Source organism: Megalops cyprinoides, chromosome 8, assembly GCF_013368585.1.
Source record: "Megalops cyprinoides isolate fMegCyp1 chromosome 8, fMegCyp1.pri, whole genome shotgun sequence".
NCBI lineage: Eukaryota > Metazoa > Chordata > Actinopteri > Elopiformes > Megalopidae > Megalops > Megalops cyprinoides.
Genome location: NC_050590.1, coordinates 33,436,915 through 33,449,165, shown reverse-complemented (window position 1 = coordinate 33,449,165; position 12,251 = coordinate 33,436,915).

Here is a 12,251-nt window from a genome sequence, read left to right as displayed (position 1 = left end):
TGCCAAACCACAGGACATTTCATTATAGTAAAACTTGATTTTTTTTCACACACAACAGCACCCTCATCTGGTGAGTATATTACCTAACAACCTGACAGTTTCCTGTTTTCAGTCAGCTGTTATGTAGACATCCCTGATATCATGATTATTATTCACAGTAGTTCTAGTACATGTACCAGTGTATATATATATATATATATATATATATATATATATATATATATATTTTTTTTTTTTTTTTTTTTTTTTTTTTTTTGGTTCGCTAGATAGTTTTTATAGTTTTCATCTGTTATTGTCAATGGAATTGAAAGGATTCTTTTAAAATTCTGACTCAAAAGATCTCATCCTTTCCTTCAACAGTTTATACTGTGACTGATTCATTTTCCACGGATAATGTATAAGATTTTACCATTGAAATGAGAACACAGAACTTACCTGTAGCGTGATGTGACCCCCGTACCCACCCTACTCCCTCCACCCCCTCAAAGACACACACACACACCCACACACATGCCCACACACATAGTGGTGCCCTTTGAGTAGCTTGTATTACATACTAGTGTGTATTTGCGGTCTACTCATTTTACACATGGATGTTGCCTGCTTTTAAAATTAACCAAGGAAACATATCCTTTTCCAAACCTTTTCACATGTGTTTGCTTTTCCCTTGCTTGTGAATGGTTCCCTCACTGCAATTCATGCAGCAGACAGAGGAAGTTTGTAGCAGGTTTTTAGAAGTCCCAGAATGTCCCAAATTGGGATTGGAAGGGTACAGTAGTAGAAACCAATACTCGCGGGAACACAAGTACTTGACAGGTTCATGGTGTGGGTTTAATGATGAACATGCTCTCTTCTATGAATTGTCCATGACTCAATCAGTTGGCATCATCACAGTTAGCAGGATTTGTGAGGATATGGCCGATCATGAAGTACAAAGACACTGGAACCCTCTGAAATGTTTTGTCAGTTCTTCAGTCGAGCTCGCTCAGTGTGCCAGCAAGACTGGAGAGCCCAGACTTCTGTGAGGCAGCTCTCAATTCCAGAAGTTTCTACACAGCAGTCAAAGCCATAAAACAGTCCCAGAAGAATTTGTTTCTTTTTTCCTGCATCTGAGACATGCGTGTCCAACTTTGGCCAGTCTTGTCTGTCGTTTTCATATTTAGGTCCTCTGCCAAATGTTCTTATCACTCTCTTGGCGAATGACACAGGGGGCTGGTGTACTTAATTTATTGTTTTTGATCGTTTCACAGTTTAAAAATTGATCACTTGTCATTTGATCCTGCTAGACTAATTCGGCATTAATCAGGTGTTGTACTAATTAAAGGGCAGTTCCACCCTAATGGTGGTGGCTAATGAGTCAGTTATTAAATCTACTGAGAGTTGTTTTTCAATTTACCAATATGGGAGAATTTAATTAGCAACTGAATGAATGTGAAGCCCCCTTGAAGGCTGTGCCAACTGAGCATGTGATCGAGGCATAGAAACTGCCTCAAGTACTGCTGTCAAAGGGGGTCTGTTCCCCACTTCTGACCTGATTTAATTATACTTAAGGACCGTAAAAAGATTGATGTATTGATTGTTCCATGGAAAGACTTGTGTTGTTTTCAGTAAGACTTCAGTTACTCAGATGATGCATAGGTCCCTCTGTACACAGCTGGAGTACTGTTGCTTAGAAGAGAAACAGTTGTCTTTGTTATTGGATGCCTAACTGTTCGGTTCATCTTGCTGTTGTCTCTGAAAAAGAAATTTATTGAAGAGACATGTCTTGCTCCTTTATAGAGCAGTGTACAGCACTGATGGGAGAGTGGGGCCTCATGAACCACATATTGTGTGGCCCTGCCTTGTGCTGTCAATCACTGATATGCATGAACCAATCAAAAGACTGTTTTCTCTCTAATGAAACACTATGATTGATTAAGATCAGTGCGTCATGGATGGTGCGTGAGGGCTCTGTCTATGCTCGGGTTTGTGAAGCCTTGTTCCACTGTGAGTACCGTGCAGTTATACCTGGGGTCACACCCCTTGGCCCTATTAACCTGCCCTCTTATCACTTCTCTCTCATGTTGTGTCCATCTTGGCCCTCTTCCCTCTTTGGGTCTAGGCCCACTGGCCCCCAGCCCCCCATCACAGACTCCATGGCCAGGAGTGACAGGGCCCCTGGGCACTGGCATCCACAGCAAACAGCAAACCCAGTGACTACATCAGAGGCTCAGCCCCATGGCATGCATGAGATGCCTGCCGGAGCTGCGTTGGCGTTCTTCGTTTCAATTAGAGCTCAATTACAGAGCCGTGTCCTGCTAATTACACACCCACTGCAAAGTGTGTGCTCAGAGAGATAAATAAATAAAGACACTCACTGCCAAAATGAGTCCTGGCCTTAATCAGATTCCAGAGCTCCAAGTAGTAGAGGGAGGGAGAAGGTAAGAGATGCCTTTCCATAGCTCTGCCTTTTGGTGGTGCTGTTGTAATGCATTTTATTAAAAGCCCTCCTCATAAATTAAAAAAAAAAAAAATTGATTAATCAAATCAAAGTGTGTGTGTGTATGTTGGGGGGGGGGGGGTGGTAGCTGTGTATACATGCATGCATTATTTCCTAAATCTAGGAATAAAATCTGAGAGAGCATTTTCAAACCTTTCCAAAATTTTCTTAGACACGTTTAATGCCTTTTTGGCTGAAACTGCCAAAAACATCCTGCTTGTTTTTTCTGCATATGTCCAGTCTCATTTGACTCTAGTTAGGAACAGCACTTAAGGGAAAAAGGAAAAGAGAGACTCAACACATTTTTCAGTTTCTTTTGTAAGTGATGCGTATAATTGAGCCTCAACTTTAGCAATGTCTCCAGGCACAGAGATAGAGGGAGTGGGAAAGAGGTCAAGAGGAGGTCAGGTGGTACAGGCATTGTCACACTACAAGGACAGGAGCTTCCTGATCCTGACAACATTTCCCTTTTCAGGTGGCAGTTCAGAATAGAGGCCAGCTTCTTGATGGATGGGTGATTCAGGCTCCGTTTTTAACCAGTCAGGGGCACATGCTGCCAGGGGATCTTTTAGGCAGGGCATCTCAGTTTGGCTGGAACAGACTCAGTTTAGAAAGGGAGATGTGTTACAATTTACAATTAACAATTTGGTATTTCGCAGATGCTTTTAAACCAAAGCGACTTACAATTAATGCGTCAATCAGGTTAGCTTACTACCTCATAGGCAAAAGATCGCAGTAGGAATGCAAATTAATTATTTACAGTACCATGCTCCTGTATATCCTGCAACAATAAAACTGTAATCTGCAAACAAAACCTGCAACATAGGGACAAGGTTAGTACAGAAGATTTTTTTTTTTACATTTTATACTATAAAATATAAAAACATAACAGAAAGGTTACACAATAGGGGACAGGTGGATTCTGAAAAGGTGGGTTCTCAGGCTTCTGTGGAAGATGGCGAGTGATTCCACAGTTCTGATTTGGTGAGGAAGGTCATTCCATCACTGCAGAACGAGGGCAGAAAAAAGACGTGGCTGAGTGGAACGGCTGCCAGGTTCCCAAAGTGAGGGGACTGCCAGCTGCCCAGAGGAGGCTGAGCGGAGAGATCTGGTTGGAGTGTATGGATTGATCAGAGACTGAAGGTAGGATGGGACAGAGCCAGCACCAAGTGTCTTAAACTGGATGCGGGCTGCTACCGGAAGCCATTGAAGTGCAGTGAGTAGCGGAGTGACATGAGAATGTTTGGGAGGTTGAATACCAGGCGTGCAGCAGCATTCTGAACCAACTGAAGCAACCTGATAGCGCAGGCCGGTAAGCCAGCCAGTAAGGCGTTGCAGTAGTTAAGGCGGGAGATGACTAGTGCTTGAACTAGGAGCTGGGTTGCTTGTGTTTGGAGTCTCTGACTGCCATGGATGCCACGTTCTTCCCTCAGAATATGAACATGTCAAGAATGTATCTAATGTTCTCACTCGTGTCTTTCAGTGAAAATTTGCACCCCCCTGGCCTGCTGGCTCCAGCAGAATCTTAAACATGCCTTTGCTCTCCATTATGAGCCTGGGATCTGACTTTTGAATCTCCTGATTGCCTTTTGTGCAAAAAAAATGAAGACAACCAATAAAGTTTGACATGTTCTGCATTTAAGGTCAAAATCACCCCTATACAGTTTTGGCTTGCATATGTCTGTTGGTCCTTGGCGGCTTGTGCTCTCAATAAGTTGCTTTGTCCTGCACACCTGACAAGGAAGCTATTGCATTGCGTCATATCCATCCGTGGCCTGAACAATGGCAACTGGTTAGTTTCCTTATCTCTAACTGTAACCAAGGAAATTAAATTACCAACATAATCACACAGTGCCTGAGTTTCTTCGACTGCGCGAGGCTGCTTTGCATATAGAGTGCCTTCACTTTAGAGACATGCAGCGTGCAGTCACTATCTGCCGTTGTAATGGCCTCTGCTTTACATACGGAGGGGAGACACACACCTCCATTCACAATAACAATGGCAATCACAGAGGCACGATGAGAATGGCCACACAATACGTCATTGTGCCTAAAGAAACTTTATTCGGCCTCCGCTGCACCAACACCCTTTTGGGTATTTCATGTTCAATGTTATGGCTACATAATTTAGATATGAGCTCAGTTTTTACAGTATAAAACAATGAGAACATTTTGGCACTAACATTGAAAAGGAAGATAGGTAGAATATTCTAGGTATGGGGTTTGCCGTCTGAGTCAGTTCAAGTCATTTTTACCATTAACAAGTCTTTTCACTGCACACAGTGTGTCTGTATACTGTAGGGCAGTTGACTGAATTCAGCATGACTCAATAATACAGGATAATAAGTTGACAAGAGGTACATTGTGTCTCTATATAGCAGGACAGTTGCTACAAGTACAATACAATATGTCTTACAGTCAGATACTTTTGTGACTCAACATACACATAAAATGAAGATAAAAAGCATCTGCTACAGATCATTTTAGTTACTTTACTTACAGTGTGTCTATATACTGTAACTTGTGGACAATAAGTTCACCAGAGATACAGTGCGTGTATAATTTACTGGAATGTATAGCTTGTCTCTGTACTCTAGGACAGTGTGGTTACTACAGATATTGTGTCCAGAGACACTGGTGTAGCCTGTGATGGATCTTTGTACAGCTGATTTTAGGTCTGGACAGAAGGTCCTCCTTGATGTCACTTGTGGACATCCTTGGGATGAGGAGAGGGATGATACAGAAGGATGAATAAATAGCGACAAAATGCCATCTCACTCATATTGATCTCTAGTGGGAGGAATTAATTATAGTTGCCATAGAGACTTAGCCACAATCATTAAATAAATTTGAAAATCTAAAAAACCTCTCTTTGTTTAAAGGCTCTCCAACAACTACAAATGTGTTACACTTTACATTTATTACTTTTGCAAAGCAGCACTTGGCTTATTAACTGTAAATAATAATAACTTATAACAACTAACTTTAACAACATATTCATTTGTTAATTAAACTTATTTTTATGCAGTTCAAGAATACAGTTTGCAACTGATGTTTGGACACCCAAAGAGGCAAAATGCTTAATGAAGCAAAGTCTCTACAGACTTTTTCCGCATTTTTGTCAAAATAATATGCTTAAAAATCCATAGAAGTAACACAAAATGTTACAATGTAAGATCTGAAAACTTTAATGCTTGATATATCACAGCTGGGCTTTCTAGAAGATCACCCATTTCTCATCTCCCTTTAGGAAAAAAAATAATCAGAAAGGGCTTTTGTTGACTCATAAAATTCATGAGAAAAATGATAAAGTCAGTGTAGAGAAAGTTTCAGTCAGCTAGTACTGATGCTGTTTTTAGCCCAATGAAATGCTTGCTGCATTCACTGTTTGCATCTTTTCATGGTATTCACTGTGTGCATGAATCAATAAAATAATTGTTTTGGTTCATTTTTGCATCATTACTTATCATTAATTGATTTGTACATTATCTTGAAGTCTTCTTGCTTGATACCTGTCTACAAAACGTCCTCTGTGATGAAAAGCAGCATCCAACCCAGCATTGGTGCTGATTGGTTTTACCCACAAAGCATGGGGGTGGGTGACATGTAGCAGAATCAGAGAGGCTTGCTTGCCCTTCATTCCTGACCCCCCCAACTGAAAACAGTGGGATCGGGCTCTCTGGGCAGAGTCACATCTCAATGAGGAACTGATTCACCCTTGGTCCTCAATCAGCTGTAATGATCTCTCCACTCACAAACACCAGCAGAGCAGAATATGAGCGCTCTGTAAAGTAGACAGATGCTGTGGCCATTCCATTCGTTCTCTGTGTAGCTGGGTTCTGGCGTGTGTTATTAGTTTCTTTCAATTTGCAGCCGTCTGAAAGGGGGGGGGTGTTAACTTGTGGGATTAGGGTGGTGATCCCACAACCCTGTGAGTGTAATGCCACTTATTATTTTATTGTCCATGTACACAGAGCGCACATGTGTTGGTGCACGTGCGCCCACACATACACACACTTGAAGTGATACAGTCTTCCCACAGCTTTCCACTGAGGGTGTCATACCTCTGTAATCCTGGAGTCTGAGTAATTCAGATATATTCCAAACACATTATTAAAGAATCTCATTGCCTAAACAGTGTGGGTTTTACATCCACAGGTCTTTCTGCCAGGTGGTGGGGTGTGTGGGGGTGGTTGGGGATGAAAAGTGGTTTCTATTAGAGGGATCCATTCCCACGAGGGCTGGGGGAAAAAAGGGAGCAGGGGAAGAGAAGGAGAAGAGAGAGAGTGAGCAAGAGAGAGAGAACATGGTGTTTTCATCATCATTATTATTATGCACAGCTCATTTGCAAGCCACTCTCTCCACGTCCTTTCACTCCCTGCTCAGAATGAAGTCTTATTTATTCACAAACTCGTATGAAGAGCCCTGTTGATATTTTTCCACCCCTCTATCATTGAGCTTTTCATCAGTCTACTCCAGTCTGTGAGGTGCAGTGTCTCCCTCCTTTCCAAGGGCACCAGGGGTGGTTCTGTGAAACAACAATACCTAGGGAAAGCATTCATTTGGATATTTTTCAAACATTTATAAATCAGTCCTTTAATGGCCCAAACACCTTCTCTTGGGTTTGTGTTCAAACAGTTATTGACTTTTTCCTATATGTTTAAACACATTTCTAGCACTGTTTACAGATACAGATTGTTGTGTGGTATGTTTGTCAATGTCTGTTGAACTATGTTTGCCCAGTGGATTTTGCTAAGCATTTGATTCCATCAATGTGGTCAGTTGGTAAGTTCGGTCACTTCTTTTCCCTGTTGATCTTCCCTATTGGACACATGCAGAACACATACCCATGTCTGACTCAGATGGAGGTGACCTCGCCATCGATGAGCTGGCAGGGCTTTGTCTCTGAGGAAGGTGGAGACAATCTCTCTCTTTGCCTTTGATCTGAGCATGCCTTGACGTGTCCCTGATCTACCCCCCTTTTGACAATTATGTAGATGTTGACCTGGGTTTGGGTTTCATTTGAAGGCAGCCTAGCCTTCCCCCCATCCATAATTACAAAACTGTGATTGAATTAAAGATCAGACACCCTAAATCAGCTCAGAATCAGCTGGTATCTGAGAAGCGTTGTCCCCTGTGTGAGTTATAATGCTGCTGCTGCTGAAAAGGGCACGACCAGCCTGGCATTTCCAATAATAGACTTTATTTAAAGGACAGAAAGTAATGATTAGATAAGCGCGGAGGGGCACAGCTGTTTGTCTTCATTGTGAGCCCAGCCCGGTATGTCGACTGTGGTGGGAGGGTTGGTAATGGAAATGTGAAAAGTAGACATTGCTGCTCTTTTCATATTCCTCGACAAGGGTATTGTCTCCTGGAACCACCAGTGAGCAAGAGAGCGAGAGATCGAGAGACAGAGAGAGTGAGTGGGAAAGACTCAAAGAGGCAAAAAGGCTCAAAGGGCTTGAGACCAAAAAGAGGATGAAGGATAGATGCACTGTCTTTGTCTGTGTTAAATGGATGCACAAAGTGTCTGGTGTGCATATCAGCCAACACTGGAGGGAAATCTTTTTAGTTTTTTCATTTTTTGTGTTAAAGTTTTCCAAACACGGGTGTCAGCCACTTGCCAGTGTTCAAATGCAGGTGCTTGCACGTGCAGCATACACAGCGTTCCTGTGTGTATTCGTTGCTGCGTGACTGTGTAGTAACTGAGTGCCGTGCTTAGCAGATAATGCTCTTTGAGCAGGACCTGCCTGTGGTCAAGTTGCTGAGAAAATTCACTGGACAGAAACGATAATAACTAAATACCTTTGTGGTGCCTGGCATATGTCAGAGTTAAAAATCTTCACCTGCCTTCAAGGCGGAGTGGTGAGGGGGGGGAGTAGAAGGGGGTTTGCAGCAGACATAGCCATTTAATTACCGCAGAATTAAAGTTCATTGTTCCCTTCATTAGACACACTGACACTTGCCTCTCCACACCTCCAGTGGCCCTGAAACCAGCCTATAATTGAATCTTGTCCGATTTTACATCGAGTGCATGTCATCGGTCTGGGGCACTGGCAATTTGCCTCCACTGGTCTTCCTTCATTGTATCATAGACTGATGCCTCTTTTCAAAGCCCTCCTTTAAAGGAAACAGACAATGAAAATGGAAGATTGTATTTTTATGGATCGAGAGATTTGATTTCAATTTCCAGAACAAAGGATTTCTCCAGACATCTTTTTATCTATTTATCTTCTCCTTTCTGCCTTGAACAAAAATGTGGGAGATGCTTGGCAGAGCAATCAAAACTGAATGAAAAGGCAAAGGCAAAAGATCAAGGCAACACCTGGCCGTGTTGGCCTCTTCTATGCACAAATGACCACTTCACTGCTGCTAAAAGAGATTTTTTTGGATAAATTAGGCAATGAAAGCCCCAGCAAGTGTGAAACTGTGAAAGTTGTCATGGCTGCAGCTGTGCAAGTGGTGGAGAAAGAGAGCCACAGCTGAGAGGTTGATGTGATTGGCAATGTGATTTTATGTGTGCCATGGTGAACTGCCCCTTCATTTGATGGTTTGTTTGTCAATGATGTCAAATGGGGTCATGTGCCAGGAAAATGAGATGGTGCAAGGGAGCACAGAGCCCCATTGCTTGTCCCTATGATACTCTTCACCCATGAGGGTAGGATTCTGATCACTGTCACTGAACATGAGGACTGGAGAGAGAGAGAGAGAGAGAGAGAGAGAGAGAGAGAGAGAGAGAGAGAGAGAGAGAGAGAGAGAGATTTAATGAGTTGCCCACCCTCTGATAATCACATTTAAGATTATTAAAAACCTGCAATGTAGGTAATTAGAGCAGGGGCAGGAGAGAGAGGGAGACTGATGGGACGTTTATTGGTGGTCCACGAGGGTGATGGAATCTGGGTGGGCTGTGTTGAAGAATGAGGAACACACAATGAGGTGGGGGTGGGTGATGGAGCAGGCCCAGGCTATCTGACAGCCGGGCTTTTCTTGTTTTCCTGCGTTGCTGGCCAGTTATGGAACAACAGCTAGTAGCGTACTTGAAACTGCTGATGTGACCTCACACAGGGGGCAGACAGCGTCTGTTCAGATTTTTGTGCTGGTTTTGTATGTACCTTGTAGCATATGGCCGGTTAAATCCTCTGAAAAGCCAAGCAGGAGATTTACAGGGCATGCTGGGCTGTTTTTTGAACGAAAAAACATATTTTTAACCTGACAATTATCCCTCAGCATAAATATTATTGGAGCCTGAAATGTACTTGAAGCAGTTTTTTTTTTTTGGGGGGGGGGGGGGGGGTTCAGTAAGTGTTTGGATGTGAACCTCAGAGAGGAAGCTGTAGTTTCCCTAACAAGGCTGTTTTAAATGTGTCGTATGTCCAACCTGCTTTTCCTGGGTAATATTTCCTCATGGAGCCACCCCAACTGCAATGTCACTTCATACCCATATGATTAGGTCACTGACTTGACCCTTGCTTAACAGTGAGCAGTGCAGGAATTTCAGTAGCCTTGTTAGCATACAGGCCATAGTAAAAAAAAAAATCTAAAATCTCTGTTGGGTAACCAACAGAGCTCCACTTGAGTGTTCCTGCAATCTACTCTGAGTGATGATTCATTTGGCTCCTCTTTAATCAGGTCTGTCTCCTTGGCTTTTGAGGCCCAGGCGTTTCTTCCATTTCGCTGATGTCCTGGTTTGCCCTGATGAAGCATGCACTTATTAGGGCGCCACACTCTGTTGCTGACCTCTTCCTTGCCAATCAGAGTGTTGATTTTCACTGAACCTCTTTTCTGTTCTCACTATTTCAATCACTTCATTTTAGTTCAAATCTTTTTTTGGCAGGTCATCCCCTGAATCAAAGGCTCAAACACATGTATCATGAAGTAAAACAAACACGACCATGTGTTATAGAGATAATGATGATGATGATGATTTTTCTCAATGATTAAAAATCAATATGTACAATGTTATGTCATTTGGTATCACCCACTGTCTCTCAGACATAGATGTTGTGTGTCCCTCTTTCTGTCAGTCTCTCAGCATTAAGGTCATATGATTCCTATTGTGGTGGCTACACACACACACAAATTCAAATTATATTGAGTGCTTTATCAAGTTGTTTTCTTTACTCTACCCCATCATTAGAATGCTATACATATCTACATTGGGCTGATGATGCAGCAAACCGTCACAGAGCAGAGAGAAGATGCTTTCCTCCCAAGCAACAGGTGTCCATGCCAGCTTTAGCTGACTCGGCCTGTCAGCCTCTCTGTGCAGAATCACACGAAGCTTGGTGCCAGCTGGCTGTTTTTGCTCACTGCTCTTTTACCATAAATCAAACTGCCACCAAGTTTTTATCAATAACAAGTCAATCGGCAGGGGCTGAGGGTAGGGGGGTCTCCAGGGTCAGTGCTTGTTTGTGAGGCAACCATCTGGAGTGCCTCCATCCCTCCACTCCCTGTCCACCTCATTGTAAACGTCAGCCTCTGTGGGGTTCCTGCCAATGACAGGAGAGTGAGCTGTTGCACATCATCGGTGGCCTGACAATCTGAACAAATCGTACAGTTTTGTGAAGGAGAGCAAAGCCTTTTGATTGGATTTTTATGGTCAGTGATTAACCCAGTAGCTCCCTCCACTATAAGAACTTGCACAAAGCTTCATTCTCTCAACACTAATTCTGACATGTGTGTAATGAACATCTGCAAAATTTCTGTGGGATTGTTGAAGCCCCCTCATTCACTAAGACAGGTACACACAACTTTTGGACTGAAGATTGTGTTAATTAGCCATATTTGCATTACCTCCATGTTGGTACAGGCTTGCTAGCCCTCTAAATAATACCACAATCACCTCTAGAAAAGAATGATCACAAGATCTGTTAGACCAAAATATCGACAAATGTAACCACAGTTTAAACACCTCACATCACAATGCTGTCATTACTTTATTTATACACTCAGTATCACTATTTAAATTTTGAAATGACATATCTGTTAACCTCATAGTGTTGTCACTTCTTAACAACACTTTGTATTGTGAGATGTGCTGACTACAGGTATACCTATGACATACTTGTAACTAAACTGGGTTAAAGGATTAAACCATTTTAACAGCCATATTTTACACTTGCTCTAAGCAAGATGGGATTTAAGCCAGCTTGGATATAGTCTGGATACCATAATGAATATGTAAAATACTGTATTGAAGAGAAAAGGGATGTTTTAGGCCATATTGATCTGATAAAAATGCAAGTGTGTATTTTAGGGCCTCTGGTACCCTAAAAGAAGACCTTGTGTCACATCTACTTCCAAGTTTCATTTTTTTCAGGCTTTTCATCAGATGAGGTAAGGCATAAGAATCATTAATGAGTGAGGGGCTGAGCTCTGACTCTCTCCTGTCAAACTGCTGAGGTCAGTGTTGGCATTCAGTTAGCAGAAATGCTCTCCATCAGCCTTGATCCCCTCTTATCAACAGAACACATTTCTGAGAAGTAAGCGTAAAGTCGTCACAAGGCTGGACATAGAACAAGGCATACAATTTTGTATGTGATCATATGTGCCACAACTCCCCACCCACTCACAACCCTGAAATGCCTAAATATGTGCAATTCTGTGGCTGTCATCCTGTGAATGCCCCGATATTATAGAAACATGAAGAAATTACCAGTTGAAGATAGGCAGCCTCTCACTATGTGTGTAATGACTGGATTGACAAATGATTAAATATTCATGATTTGTGATAGGTGTCTGATGAATACATAAATGATAAGAAGAACAATAA